Raw genomic sequence first — 16,232 nt, 5'->3', positions numbered from 1 at the left:
CCAATGTCTTTGGCCTTCTTCAGTATCTCAAGTACAAGAGGCTTTAGTTTTGTGCCATCCACTGAATTGCTGGTGAAGTGATATCCAACTGTTTGTTTCCATCGTGTAGTCACTCCGGCAAGCATGAAGACAAGTGCATGTGTAGCTTCACATGCAAACTTTAATGGTAGACCTTTTTTGATAGTGTCAGTAGACCATTTTGTCCCCCGTGTACTTGCTTGGCTAAGTTTGTAAAGCTGATTTGTGTTGAAGACTCCTGATTCTACTCTCTATTTCTATGGTTCGCGCCATTGACGCAATTTCCGGTGTTACCCATTAATCTGTCCGAGAAGATTCGGACTGCATGTTCAAAAGTTCCATCGCACGCAGATCTCAATTAAACATGTACACATTAGGTTGGAAATATTATCAGAAAAAAAACATAAAGGTATATTCTAACTATTTCATAAAACCAGTAAATACCATACTTTCCTACTTTTCCATAATTAATTATGGAACTAATTATGGACTTTACATAATTAGTTCTGTGGGGAGAACCACTAAAACACAGAGCTTCAAGGCTAGATGAGTCAGCCAGGAGTTTTAGGCGTTAAGCCAGAATTTGTCTTAATGGTAACTTGAGCATATAAGCTCCTTGGAGGCAGATTATGTGCTCTCTTCACTCGACTGAAGAGGCGGAGTGCAAGCATTAAAAGGATGCATCGAATGCTCCTTTTCTGTAAGCATGGACCAGGCCCGAGTGAGTAAAGATGAGTTAAAAAAGACAGAAAGTATGTTACAACCATGGTGATACCGACTGTATCCGACTGGAGTTTGTTGGTCCAGTTAGCACTAAGAAAGCTTGGCTATCCTGAACTCACTTTGCAGTTGATTAATCTGGATATTTTCTGTTTTTAGCATCTTTTTCTGATTAATTTGTGATGCAATTTGGTCCTTCCTAAGGACACCTTAACTCAGATTATGATATATACAGTGTATACACATAAATCTTTGAGAATTTCGATTTGACCGTTTTTAGCCAAAAGTCGTTAGCCTGGAAGTGATGAGGGCATCGAGTATCGCAGCTACAAAACGCTATTTTTATACCTCTTCTACAGCTCCAAACAACATAACACTTACGTGGTAGTGAGTAGAGGGTCCCTAAAGCCAAACCGAAGTGTCCCGAGGTCTTCATGTGGTCGGAAATAGAGTCCAGAATGAATTCAATCAAGCCAGTACCTTTCTGGAAATGTGTCTGCTGCCGCTACAGACCGTGGTGAAGTTGGTTTGATATTGGATATTCGACAGATATTCACAATAAGGAAATAAGGTGTCTTTTTTTTCAAACCAATATGTGTTATGTTGTTTGGAGCTGTAGAAGAGGTATAAAAATAGTGTTTTGTGGCTGCGATACTCGATTCCCTCATCACTTCCAGGCTAACGACTTTTGGCTAAAAACGGTCAAATCGAAATTCTCAAAACACATCCGAATGACATGATTTTGATGTCAACTCAACGTATGTACTCCCAACATCCCGTAAATTGATCTAAAGTGCATTTTACTCCGGATTATCCCTTTAACTCAGATTATGGTATATACAGTGTAAACACATAAATCTTAAGGATGGAGCAGATGATTTAGTGAGGATGAAATGACATCTTTAGTACTGTGAGGTGAAAAGATGAGAGTGGAAAAGGGATGAAAGTAAAGAGGGAGAGGATGGTAGTAGTAGTCAGGTACGAGTCTACCTGCATCAGAGCAAGAGAGAGGAGGGCTGTGAGGGCCGAGCTCTGGAGTCTAAAGCCCACCTCGCAGTGGGCTGCTGGAGGCCAGGAGAGAAGGAGTGGAAACCCCTGAGGAGGAAATGCGGAGGACAGAGAGGAAGGGAGAGGTAGAGCCAGGTGGTTAAAAGACGTGGACAGACGGAAGGGTTGCTGGGTTTCAGGTCAAGTGAAGAAACAGCCAGGTGTTTGGTTTTGTTTTTTTTTAGGGAAAAGCAAAGCATTGAGAATACTTCATAGATCAGAGAGAGTAAGAGAATCAAGACCTACCTTTAAAGTAATCAAAGAAATATTTTGCTGTTGATAAACCCGTTACCTGTCAGGTAGCCTGCAGTCTGGGACTCTGAGATGAAGAGATCATGTTTCTGGTCTTTGAAGGCACTCCACACCTCGCAAGAATTTCATTCACCTACAAAGCAAAGGGCTTTAAGTCACATCCATCACTGTGATGTCACTGCATTAGTTAAACTACTAACTCATACCTGCTCTCCAAACTGTAGACTGCGAGTCATGGATTTGAGGGCTTTCACTATCTGGGCCTTGGTAGCTGCAGGGTTATCTAACGTCTCCAGGCCAATTCCTTCCAGTAATTTCAGGAGGTATGGAACGAGCTCCACTTTGAGAGCCTGTTAATCAGTTATGAGACGTTTCGTTAAGGCCGCGTTGAACGTGGTGAAGATAAAGCAACAAAACTGAGAACTCACCTGAGCAACTAGTTCCGTCTGCTCCTTTTGGAACATGCGGTTGAGAGCTTCACACGCCAGGCCGGCCATGTCTGCCCGAACCTTCATTCCAGCCATCAGAGGGCCGATCGTCTCCAGAGAAGCCATGGAGCGAACACACAGCTGTGCAAAACAACGCAGCTTTAGCACTGTATTATGTCGCAAAGAGAGGGGGAAGTTTAAGCCCCTGTTGGGCTTTCTGTGATCTAGTGTCAGCTCAGACACGGAACGCTTACCTCGTTGTCCGACAGGACGTGGATGAGGCGGATGGAGCTCTTGGGCACGGCGTTGTTCTTGTGGTTGAGTGCTGCCAGGACGCGAGGCAGGTGGCCCAGAGGAGGAACCTGGTCAGCCAGCTGGCTCTGGGTGCTGAAGAGGCAAACTGCCGCCGTGGTAACCGTCTCCAGGGCCTCTCCCTGCAGGAAACCACAGATGCCAGTTAGAAAGGCAAAAAGAGCTTACACACACATGTACATATTACACTTATTATATTCATTCAATTGCTACATATAGATGTCTTTAACTGTTAGTTAAGTAGCCCCCTACAATTGTGTATTGTTCTGGAATTGTTGTGAAAAAGAAACAACCAAAAACACTAGAGGAGGTAGACTGTGTGCTTTTTTTTGTTAACTCATCAAGCTGCACATTATTTTGACTGTATCAATATGTTTGCTCAAACTGACAGTGGTGATACAATGCTCAATGTAAATGTGACATTGATTTCTATTCCAATGTACCATACTTCCCAATAAAAATATTAAACAAAAAAAAAGAAAGGCAAAAATAATTCGTTTTTTTTAGTTTCCAAATAGCACATCTGCTCACGCTGGGGTTGTTCTTTTCCAGCAGCTCGGTCAGGGTTTCCAGGAGGGACACCAGGAACTCTCGAGGCTTGCGTAGCACCCACCCAGGCTGAGCAATAAAGATGCGCAAGAAGACTCCACCGACCTCAAGCTCCCCCTGACCCGCTCCATAAGCCACCGTGAAATCATCCGGCAACTGAGCACAAAGGCCAAAAAGTTGATTTTCACACCGAGCCACAAAACATTCGGACAAACTGATTACCACTTACCTTCCAGTTCACATCAGGATTGTCCTTCTGCTGCTTAAAGTGTCTGCAGAGACATAGAAAAGCATCGACATCACCCTCTGAGACAGTTCTGGTAACGGCTGCTTACACCACAAATCAAACATACTCAAGCATCATCTCCCGGACGGTGGTGGACACTTTCTCCCTTGAGTTGTCGTTCCAGATGAGCTCGGGGTTTTCGTGCGTTCCTTCAAATATGTGAACGGCCGCCTCTGCGTTGTCTCGCATCGCATCCATGAAAACACCCGGAAGGAAGCGCACGAGTGTGAGACGTACCTGGCAGAGAGCAAGAGACACAAAAGGTGAGTTATTTGCAGATATAATGATGATTTTTCAAGTGTTTATACAACACATCAGTCCAGGCTGACCTTTGGTCCAACCAGTTTGTCTGAGGTCATCTTGGAGAAGAGCTCCGCAGTCTGAGTGCGAACCTGGGGGTGTGTGCAGTTACAGAAGAGGTCCAGCAAGTAGATCAGAGCACCTGTGAGACACGTAGATAAACGGAAACATTATGCAGGCAAAAATCACACACATATAAATATATATATATGTAAAAAAGTACAAGTTCACCGACCTTTGGCCATAGCCTCTTTGACTATCTTTGTGTTTGAAGTCAGTGCATAGAGGGTTTCCAGCACCAACTGCCTGCCTAAAGATGCAAGAACATGAATTTAAGCTCACTGCTCAACAATGAAAGCAGAGAAAGAATCCCACACAGAATGATCGCTATTACAGCTGCTTACTGGAGGGAAGTGAGTGCATCAGCAACAAAAGGTTGGACAACACCAGGGACTCGGCGATGTTGCTCACGCATTCTTGGTTTGACGTCACCGTATTCACAACCTGCAGGAGAAACCGATGCGATTACGATGAGGCCTCACAGGGATCCACACAAGATATAAAAGTCCGGACCCAGATTTAATCGACTCTACCTCCAAAACCAGCTGCTGCACTCTACCGGCTCCATGCACCCGCAACAAAGAGAAGAGCAGCTTGAAATGGCCAATGCACTCGGATTCTGAGCCTGTGGTTGAAAGCAGAGAGCAGCTCAGAAAAGAAGCTTTAAAGCAACTAAATACAACTCAGCATTCATTGGTGTTCCTTCTCACCAGCGTTGTTCTTGATGACATTACGCAGAGCCTCCAAAGCCATCTCAGCGAAACGTAGCCTCTCGGCGTGGTGCTGGGACTCCACCTTGTTGCTCTGACTCATAGCCAGCAGAGTGTGGAGGTACTGAGCCTGCGAGCCGACGTAGTCCAGCAGACTGGCAGCAAAGGCTTTGGGGAACTAAACAGAGAGACGGTAGAGAGATTTACATACACTTCTGACATTAACAGCGATTTATTATTTGTTTAGTTATTTTTTATTTATTTATATTAATCAACATATCAGCAGAGCATCAATGTAAATATGCCAGAGTTAGCACAGTTGCTAAATTTCATCCGTTGTCCAAAGGTAGGTATCATTAAAAAAAAAAAAAAAAAAAAAAACACCATGACAAACGGATATAACATGCATAAATCTGACACAAAAAACAAACAAACAAAAAAAACACTAATTCACATCAAAGTTAAGAGTTCATACACAAAATGGAAAAGACGGAGGGGTTACCCATGAGAGCAGGTCTGGTTGCTCTCAACCACTGTTGAAGGGTCTTTTTAAAGATGAGGCTTAAGAATGGAGCTTTGTGTTATCTGCCTGGAAACCTCTGCCTCTGTAACGCCAAACAACAACACGACTAAGCGGAGCTGGAACACTCACCTCCAGCGGGAAAGAAGGTTGCTCGTTGTACACCCGGACAAATATTTCCCCCACGATGAGCTCTTTGCTGTGATCACTGAACAGAAACTCTGCACCGAAGCTCTTGTCATTTTCTCCCTGTTGAACGAAACAACGCGGCTACGTGAGTAATCGCGCATGGACGTCACTCTGTCACCTAAATCTGAACGGCTGCGAGTCTTCCTGACCCTCTTGATGTTTCCCTCCTGTTGACCCTCCAGGAACTCCAACAGCTCGGCTCGTGTTCCATTGTTCCAGATCAGGTAGGGATTCTCAGAGTTACTATTCAGCAGCTTCAAAACCTGAAATCAGCACAAGGAGAATCTAATTATATCCTCTGATGATCCGTGACATGCAGCACGAACCCAACTCTGCTCGACCCCCCGTTCGACTGACCTCAGCAGGAGATCCTGTCCCCAGCTTCTTTGAGATGTACGGTGTGAGCATGGATGCTAAGCTCTTACGGATGGTGGGGTTCTCTGGAGGGGTTCCCTCTATGCCGTTGGTCTCTGAAACAGGGTTATTGCCATCCGGGGAGTGTGGCGTCTGAGCGTAGCCTCCCAGACGACTGAGTGCCACCAGGCTGAGCTTGGCCAAGCTGTTGGCAACCTCCTGCTGGTTTGTGTCCTGGTTAGCCTGCACTCCACTCTCCTCCAGGGTGTAGTCGTAGTTGAAGAGGTGGACCAGAAGGTGCCAGAGCACACCAGCGTGATACAGATGGGTTTGCAGGAAGAAATCCACCGCGAAGGAGCTGACACACTGAACTGCCAGTGCAGCAGTCTTTGGGAGACCCTGAGAGGAGGCAAGGTGGAAACAGAATGGATCACTGTTGGGCAACACAATTCCTATGAAACACTTCCATTTAAGCTCGTCTTTCTCATCATAACACATTAATAAAACTAATTATTTGAAAACTGATTCTATTCAGCACCTAAACAGCTGGATTCCATCTGTATTTCCTGATCATTTGGAGAGCAGCGGGTGGCTCTTAAAGGGGTCAAAATCACTGATCTAAAACTATTAGAGGCAGAAGAAAAAGATGGCTAGCAGTTATTTGTTAAGCAATTAACACTGATGTAAGATAACAGCCTCTGATGACAGCAAGCATTAACACACAAGTCATCAGTCAGTGGGGTTACATGGCACTGAAAGGATCGGATTATTGTCTAAATTACAGATTAATAAAACTGCATGTAGACACCTTAATCTGACAAGAAATTGGATCGGATTAAGACCCCGAGATAACTCGGTTGAAAGTAAAAGTAAACCTGCTTGTTGACCGTGAATCAGACTTTGCGTTCTGCGCATGCTCCAGATGTTTTCCCGGGGTCGTGACCCGGAAGTCAAAGGAGACGATATTCCGGTTGTTGTCGCCGTCAGAAAGAAACAAACAACGCGATGGAGAATGCTCCGTTGGGCATCGAGTTTGTGCAACAAGCAGCTCATCACAGACCAAATGTAGAGGGACGTAGCTTCATCTGGCTCTGCGTTCTCCATCTTTCTCCAATGCCTGAGTTTGTTGTTGTTGTTGGTGGTGAAGAGGTCAACAGGAAGTGGCTCTATTAGCAACAGCTGGAATGGGTACAGCGCCACCTATCATACCGGGGTATGACACGCTTTGTGCCTCTGATCCCATTCATTCACCGCCATATATCCAAGGAGAATTACCCTCGCTCAAGTCATTCTTATTGTAATTTAGACAATCTGATCCTTTCAGCGCCATGTAACCCCAATGAGTGTGAAAATGTCAATGGGACACGTTCATATCTGATCAGAACACAGATCCAAACCTTTCCGTAGAACAAGATGTGACAGAGGTCCCGGATGATTTTGGGCAGTTCAATGATCTTCTCCCTGCATTCTTCAAACTGTGCTGCCACACTGTAGCACCTACAGATGTGCCCGCACACCTGTGGGTGGAGTAAGAGTTGAAGAAATCTTTCCAAATACCAAAAAACAAACAAAAGCATGTTCTGATCATTCTACCTGTACAGCCATGTCATCAAGCTTGCTGGATGCCGTTAACACAGCAACACAACGAGAGAGAGCCTCCAATAATATCTGAAGAAACAGACTCGGTTACCCGCAGATAGCATTCCCAGATGCTGATATTTAAGGGCTCAATGTGTCGTAAATACCTCGATGCCGTTCTCACGGCGCAGTTCCTCTGCATTAAGAGCCGAGCAGTTCACTGTGTGGAAGGCCAGGTCAGTAGCAGCCGGGAGGAGAGGTGATGTTTTATAGAAAAGCTGCTCGTCCTCGGTCTCCATCGTGATGGTTTTGATGAGCATGGGGTAACCGGCATATTTGTAAGGTTCCAGTTCTGTGGAGGAACATAACAATTAGCAACGATTAGAAACAAAAAGCCCACATCACATCTTCACTTTCACTGTAACAATCTTTTCGACCTACACACCTTGTTTGTGTCGGTTGAACAGTATGCTCTGGGCTTTGAGGATGAGGATAATGTTTTCTGGGTCGGGGCCGTCCACGATTCGGGCAGACTTTGTGCAGAGGAACTCGTAGGCTTTGTTAACTCTCTCAAACATGTCCTGAAATACAAAACAAGTTGCTAAAATCATTCTGAATAGTTATTGTTAGGGCTGGGCGAGTTAACTCGTTATTATCGCATTAACGCGTGATTTATTTTCTTTATTTATTTTAGTTTTCGAATAAAAAAAAAAAATTGGGGGGGGGGCCTTTTGTGCCTTTAATGGATAGGAAAGTTCAGAGAAACAGGAAGCAGAGAGACGGGGAACAACACGCAGCACAGGGCCGTCCGATGCGGGACTCGAACCGAGGCCAGCTGCAGCGAGGACTATAGCCTCTGTACATGGGACGCCTGCTCAACCCACTACGCCACGGACCACCCGTTTTACTATTTATTTTATTATTGTAAAAGTCTGTTGCTCACAGGCTTTTATTTTGTAAAAGTCTGTTGCTGTCTGCTGATCCACCAAACATGGAGAAGGGTACGGAACTTTTACTCGGCCATTTTCTTTTTAAAGTTCTTCCAGACGGCAGAGTCGACAGAACCAAAGTCATCTGTAAACACTGCCAAGTTGAATTGTCTTCTCAGCGTAGTAGTTCCAGTCTAAAATATCACTTAAAGGCAAAACACACAACTGATAGCAGCAAGTCATTCAAGGAAACAGACAGTGGAGCGAGGCTTCTACATAAAAACTACAGAAAGATGCTGATGTTAAAAGTGTGTTTGCACAACAAATGTTATGGCACTTTCATTCATATGGCAGCACATTTAAAATAAAACTAAATGCTAACAGCTATACACTACTTTTGGATTTTGCGTACAAATGCGATTAATCGTGATTAATCAGGGAAATCATGTGATTAATTAGATTAAATATTTTAATCGTTGCCCAGCCCTAGTTATTATTATGCATATTATATGCACGCACCCTTCCCTCTGGGTTTTTGTCAGGATGGTACTTCTGTGCCAGTCGGAAGTAGGCTTTCCTAATTTTACTTTCCTCATGCCTGAAGACAAAAAAAAGACAACTTTCAATGACAGTAAGGGGCATAATGCCACAGGAAATCAACTCAATGTGTTGTGTACCATCTATGATCATTTTAAAAGCAGAACGTGTTTTTTTTTTTTACTCACTGGCCCTGTCCTTTAGGCAGATTGAGGACTTCATACGCATCATCCACAGACATCGAAGGAGGCTTCTTTTCCACCTCTCTTTTCCAAGCTTCAAGAGTGTCTTTCAGTAGCTTCACCTGCAGGAGTAATCAGAGTAGTGCCTCATGAACCCTTTGGTAGAAAACAGAAGCAGGACACTAAAAAAAAGTAAGGTGAGAAAACACATACAGCATCCCTAATGGGCCAGTTGGGGAAGCGAATGGTGTCGCACAGATGTCTGAGGTAGTAGATGTTGCAGAAGAGCTCGTTGTCCAGCTGAGGGAAGCTGATTACAGGAATGGGGCAGTACTGGTAAAGGGCTCGTGTGTTGCTCTGCAGCCTGGGGCTGAAGTCTGCAACATGAGCTGCTATCTTCTCTATCATCAGCCGCCTGTAACAGAGAGTTCAAAGACATTCACATAAACCAGACAGCCATCTAAATAAGAAGGAGCCAGGCAAGACAGAGGCCTCTTCACACCTCATCTCGCTGCTCCATATGGCCTCTGGTGTGTCAAATTCCCCAAGGAATATCTCAGAGAAGCGCTCGGCCTCGTAGTTTTCCAGATAGCACACCATGGCCTCAGGCAACACTGGTCCCAGAACACTACGCTGCACGATGTCCTGCCCCTTGGACTGTGGACACAAGCACGACAGATCATTTTCAGAAGAACGGCGACTTCATTTATTGGAATTAATCTGTTTTTATTAAAAGGTAAAAGATTTCACATCCAAAAGTTATTTTCACCTCTTCTGATTTGAAGGCTTGTTTCAAATGAGTGTACTTCAGGAACCTAAAGAAAAGAAGGAAATGTCAGATATCGCGGCACACACAACACTGACCTTTCATTTCTTTTCTTTCATTTGTGTAGAACATAGAAGTAGATGAATGTGTTAGACAGCGTGTATGGTCCATGACATGCTTTTACCTTGCAACAGGAAGAACGTTGGAGCCTGTGTACATCATGATGAAGAAGAAGACCCCTGTTAAATAGAGGCGTTGCAGGTTGGGGTTGTCCTGCATCACTAGGTACATAAGATTAGCAACCTTTTCCACCAGGATGGGGTCAAACGTCAACAGCAGCTGGAGTGGACAATGGGAAACCACAGAATGTCACTTCATCTTATCACCCCATCTACTCGAGTAGGACTTATATAGCACAACTTTACCTGGACAATGTGTGGGAGACAGGCATTGTCGCTGATCATCCTCTTGATCTTAGGTAAAGGACGGATAATGGCGTTATCTTGGTCCCTAGATACAAAGTAAATTAAGAGCGTTATCATAATTATTGTTCACCGATTTATCCTTCCAAACAAACCTTAAAAACAACCCGACAGGTTTATGAAATTATTACTGTAAAAAACACAAGATGGGAAAACAAAACACACAACCAGTAGTCCCCACCGGCTTGGGTAGTACGAGCACATGGTGATTAGCATGTTGAGGATCAGCGTTGCCAGATCAGACTCGTTCATCACTACCTGTCCGGAGGCCAGGAGGCACCACTTCAGTTGGGGAATGGCCTGTAGAGGGCGCCAACCATCCATCCCCTGTGCCCAGCAGCGTGTCTTTGCTGTGAGGACACCTGTGCTCCAAAACTCCTGCATCTGGACAAAGATGCAACAGAAAAATGGTAAAGTAAAGCATTCCTGTTGGAAAGGATGAATCTCAAAAACCAGGCCAAAATCCCCAAAACTGGGCCAAAATGACCTGTCAGCAGGATGAATCCCAGTTAAAACTGGGCCAAAATGACCTGTCAGCAGGATGAATCCCAGTTAAAACTGGGCCAAAATGACCTGTTAGCAGGATGAATCCCAGTCAAAACTGGGCCAAAATGACCTGTTAGCAGGATGAATCCCCAAAACTGGGCCAAAATGACCTGTCAGCAGGATGAATCCCAGTTAAAACTGGGCCAAAATGACCTGTCAGCAGGATGAATCCCAGTTAAAACTGGGCCAAAATGACCTGTCAGCAGGATGAATCCCAGTCAAAACTGGGCCAAAATGACCTGTTAGCAGGATTAATCCCAGTTAAAACTGGGCCAAAATGACCTGTCAGCAGGATGAATCCCAGTTAAAACTGGGCCAAAATGACCTGTTAGCAGGATGAATCCCAGTTAAAACTGGGCCAAAATTACCTGTTAGCATCCCAAAAACTGGGCCAAAATGACCTGTTAGCAGGATTAATCCCAGTTAAAACTGGGCCAAAATGACCTGTCAGCAGGATGAATCCCAGTTAAAACTGGGCCAAAATGACCTGTCAGCAGGATGAATCCCAGTTAAAACTGGGCCAAAATGACCTGTCAGCAGGATGAATCGCAGTTACAACTGGGCCAAAATGACCTGTCAGCAGGATGAATCCCAGTTAAAACTGGGCCAAAATGACCTGTCAGCAGGATGAATCCCAGTTAAAACTGGGCCAAAATGACCTGTTAGCAGGATGAATCCCAGTTAAAACTGGGCCAAAATGACCTGTTAGCAGGATGAATCCCAGTTAAAACTGGGCCAAAATGACCTGTCAGCAGGATGAATCCCAGTTAAAACTGGGCCAAAATGACCTGTCAGCAGGATGAATCCCAGTTAAAACTGGGCCAAAATGACCTGTCAGCAGGATGAATCCCAGTTAAAACTGGGCCAAAATGACCTGTCAGCAGGATGAATCCCAGTTAAAACTGGGCCAAAATGACCTGTCAGCAGGATGAATCCCAGTTAAAACTGGGCCAAAATGACCTGTCAGCAGGATGAATCCCAGTTAAAACTGGGCAAAAATGACCTGTTAGCAGGATGAATCCCAGTTAAAACTGGGCCAAAATGACCTGTTAGCAGGATGAATCCCAGTTAAAACTGGGCCAAAATGACCTGTCAGCAGGATGAATCCCAGTCAAAACTGGGCCAAAATGACCTGTCAGCAGGATGAATCCCAGTTAAAACTGGGCCAAAATGACCTGTCAGCAGGATGAATCCCAGTTAAAACTGGGCCAAAATGACCTGTTAGCAGGATGAATCCCAGTTAAAACTGGGCCAAAATGACCTGTTAGCAGGATGAATCCCAGTTAAAACTGGGCCAAAATGACCTGTTAGCAGGATGAATCCCAGTTAAAACTGGGCCAAAATGACCTGTCAGCAGGATGAATCCCAGTTAAAACTGGGCCAAAATGACCTGTCAGCAGGATGAATCCCAGTTAAAACTGGGCAAAAATGACCTGTTAGCAGGATGAATCCCAGTTAAAACTGGGCCAAAATTACCTGTTAGCATCCCAAAAACTGGGCCAAAATGACCTACCTCTTCAAAACTAAAAGGCCCTCTTCGTTCCTTGTCTGCATTACCAAAGTACCACTCCTTCTCACTTTCTCTCTTCATGTCCGGTGATGCCTCCAGCACGTTGCTCTGTGGAAACGGAGAACAAAGATTTTCACATATGGGATGAGCCGAGTGGAGAATTCTACTTTCTGGCCACAGTTCATACCTGAAGTGGCACAGTCGCTCTGCTGGTGTGCAGGTGGGCTATGGTGAGCAGGTCCACCAAGATGCGGACTCCATTTGAATCCATCACGTCTTTCACATTTTTCTGCAAAAATGAACAAGTTAGGCCCCTCCCTTTATCATTCATTTATGCATCTATTTTTTTTAACAATTTACCTTGTTGAGAATGAGCTTGTTGAGAAAGAGGATGAGTCTGTCCCTTTCCAGCTTGTCTGTACACTGTAACCAAAAGGTATGTGATGTAGATTTGAGCCTTTATTGATAGATATAAAAGCACCGTAAACGCTTGCAGGTACAGTTTGGCTGCACATACCCGGTCCAGCATGCCCACGATGTATTTTGTGTCTGCGAAGGGGCCGATCTCCTCGAAGCACTTGCCGTAGACTATCGCAAGCGCCTGCAGGCACAGGCACTTCATCATGACTTTGGGTGTAAGCAAAAAGCGGTGGTAGAGCTCGTTGAAGAACTCATATCTACAAGCACACAGAAGCAGGGTGATCAATCGTGTTTTTACGGAACCGTTGCTGAAAAGCAGAGGTGTCAAGTAACGAAGTACAAATACTTCGTTACTGTACTTAAGTACACTTTTTAGGTATCTGTACTTTACTCCACTACTTATTTTTCTGCCTACTTCTGACTTTTACTCATTACATTTTCACACAAGTATCTGTACTTTCTATTCCTTACATTTTCAAAACAAACAGCCTTGTTACTTTTTTTTTTTTTAACTCTTGGCTTCAGCCATCCACACCTAGTGAGAACGAGTGTAATTGGATGAATCATATAACGCAAACACTCATCGGTTAGGCTATTCGTCCAATTAAATCGTCATTCGTCAGAAGCGAGCAGGTGTTCTACAACTAACTGCAAACGCGAAGCTGCCACGCAAAATGTCCGACTCAGAAAAAGATGGCAAAATGTCTGAAAGGTCGGACACAGACGAGAGTGTATCGGGAGATGGAGACGGAGACCAAAGAGACCTTCCTCATCCTTGGCCCTATCTTAAAGATTTTTTCAAAATAGTCGGGTGCAAAAATGACTCTTGGAAAATGCAATGTAAACTCTGCACACCCAAGACCCACGCAATTTTGGCGTTCAAGAACTCTCCCTCCAATTTGAAAAAACATGTAGAGGTAAGTTGTAAGCTTATTCTTTGTTACCACCGAACTGTGAACTGATAATTGATATATTTTGCTGCAACTTGGCTAGCATAGGAACATGCCAAGACATGCCCGGTTAGCAGCTAACAATTGTCAAAGGCGTTAGCCTTGCCTCGCTGATGTTTTCGGAATAACAACTGGCATAGTTATGTATTTTTTCAGGCAGTAAGACTTTTTTTTGTTTTTTTTGATGGGATTGAATTCCAATAAAGTTTGAGAAAGAACATGCTCCTTGAGTGACTTTGTCTTTGACAGTAATGGTTTTATGATTGTTGTCTTGGGCCACATGTAGAACTAATCACTTTTCAAATTAAGCTTGCAATTCATATAGTGGCATCTACCTTTGTGTGTGGGTTTTAAAAAAAAAAATTATTTAAAGGTTACTTTATACTTTTATACTTTAAGTAGGTTTTGGAGCACATACTTTTTCACTTTTACTTGAGTAAAAAGGTTAAGTTGATACTTCAACTTTTACCAAAGTGTTTTTAAACTGCAGTATCTATACTTCTACTTAAGTAACAAATATGTGTATTTTTGACACCACTGCAAACTGCTCGCTCGAACGGCTCAAGCCTGATTCTTACTCGGCACAACCACGCAACTGTTCTGGCTCGAGAACCATTAATGACGTCATCGAAAGCGCCAGCCCCTTCACAGTTCCTTCAGCTCATAAGCGCAGTTTGCGCCGAGAATGCGTCACATTTGCAGTTCTCTCCAGACCAGCGAGCGTCACTGTTGAGGAAACAAGCTGAAAAGCATACGAAGAAAGCATACACAATGCCACCTGTGGTGTCATTGTGGTGTCTATTGCTGGCTACTGCTTCCTCTGCGGATGCAGATCTCGCAAAGCTGCCTATTTCATTGTGGGCAGCTCATAAATACGATGTTGGCCTTATTAAAGATTGTGAACCAGTTGTTATTATTGTTGTACCCGTCTATGTCAGGGATACACTGAAAGTCCAACTATTTTAACACAGCATTGAAAGAATCTCTGGCTGATTTGACTCTGACTCCTGGAACTGTCCTTATCCAATACGTTGATGATTTATTACTTTCAGCAGGATTTACGGATCAATGTAGGACAGACATGTTGAAACTGCTTCAACATCTTCAAAGGAAAAGGTCACAAAATTTCAATTTGTGAATTTGTGAAGGAAGAAGTGACGTTTCTTGGTCATGTTCTCTCATGAGCAGAAATCTGTCCTCTCAGCGCATTGATGCAGTTCTGAACATCCCAAAACCTCTCACAAAGAAACACATGATGTCATTCTTGGGTATGGCAGGTTATTGCTAGCCTGGGTGCCAGCCGAACTTAGCCCCGCCCATAAAAGTTTTGGTCGGGAAGTTCGGTCTGGCTCTGCTCAGTTGGGAAATCATTATGCCCGACCAAGAATCGGTCGACCCAATCAGATTGCCAGGGCGGGCTTTATACGATGATGGACAGATGATCAACAGGGACATTATCGACTACGTCACTAAAGAGCTGAACATGGCTGCCGCTGGAGAGCTAGGGTGTGTAGATTCTGCCATCGAGTCTGTTCTACATTCATTTTGAAAGACGAACAGAGGAACGCGATAAAGGCTTTTATGGATAGAAAATATGTTTTTGCCGTCCTTCCTACAACAAATGTGTGTGTTGCTTAATCTACGTCACATACTACGTTGCTCTGATTGGTTGTAGGTCTATCCAATTGAGCGAAGAGGCATTTTTTCTCCTGGTTCGGTTGAAACACGCCCCATACTCAAATCTCTATTGAGCGGTATCAGACTCACATTCTGACTAGAATCGTGAGTATGACGTAGTCAGGCTAGGTTATTGCAGAGTTCACATTGCAAATTACTTTGAGCTGGAAGCGCCATTGGCCAGCTTAATATATGGGAGGGGCTTGGCAGCCCCTAAGCAGAATTGGCCTTCATTGATTTGAAAAACGCCTTGTCCGCTGCGTCTGCATTGGCCTTACCAAATTCTGAGAAACCATTTATCCAAATGGTGGCTGAAAAGGCTGGTTTCATGTCATCTGTGTTGTTGCAATCCCATGGTGATAAATTGCAACCTGTGGTTTATTATTCCAGTAGGCTTAATGCAGTCGCAGCGCTGTTGCTGCAGCTGAGAAAGCAGTGTTGGCGTCATGTGACATTGTTGGATATAATCCACTAACAGTTTTTGTTCTACATTCTGTTTGTGTCATCCACCTGGAACAAAAGACGTCTCATTTATCAGTAGCAAGGTGGCTTAGATATTCATTATATTATTGGACATGCCCAACATTATAGTTAAACGCTGTATCACTTTAAAACCAGCCACACTTCTGAGGAGGATGGTTAAAAGTCAACTTCTGCTTACTGAGGGGGATGGAGAGCGGCATGACTGCGCAGCTGTTTTGAATGTTGTTTGTTCCCCCGTCCTGATAACGGGACACCCCTTTGTCTAACCCTGATCTTTTCCTGTATGTTAATGACTCCTCCTCTCGTTTTGCTGTGGGTTTGAATTAATTGCTTTAACTGAGGCTTGCAAGTTAGCGGAAAGAAAACCTGTGACTATTTATTTATACAGATTCCAAATATGTTTTTGAGGTGGTTCACGATTGCGGAG

At 44.2% G+C, this 16,232-nt stretch overlaps 1 pseudogene; it reads right to left on the bottom strand.

Moving 5' to 3' along the window:
• Window positions 1–1,697: 1,697 nt before the first annotated feature.
• The window catches only part of LOC142399968 (dnaJ homolog subfamily C member 13-like), a 53,172-nt pseudogene continuing 38,637 nt past the window's right edge, over window positions 1,698–16,232 (bottom strand).

Source organism: Odontesthes bonariensis, chromosome 15 (assembly GCF_027942865.1).
Source record: "Odontesthes bonariensis isolate fOdoBon6 chromosome 15, fOdoBon6.hap1, whole genome shotgun sequence".
Classification (NCBI taxonomy): domain Eukaryota; kingdom Metazoa; phylum Chordata; class Actinopteri; order Atheriniformes; family Atherinopsidae; genus Odontesthes; species Odontesthes bonariensis.
Note: the sequence above shows the minus strand (reverse complement) of the source record. Positions and strands in the feature narration are given on the sequence as shown.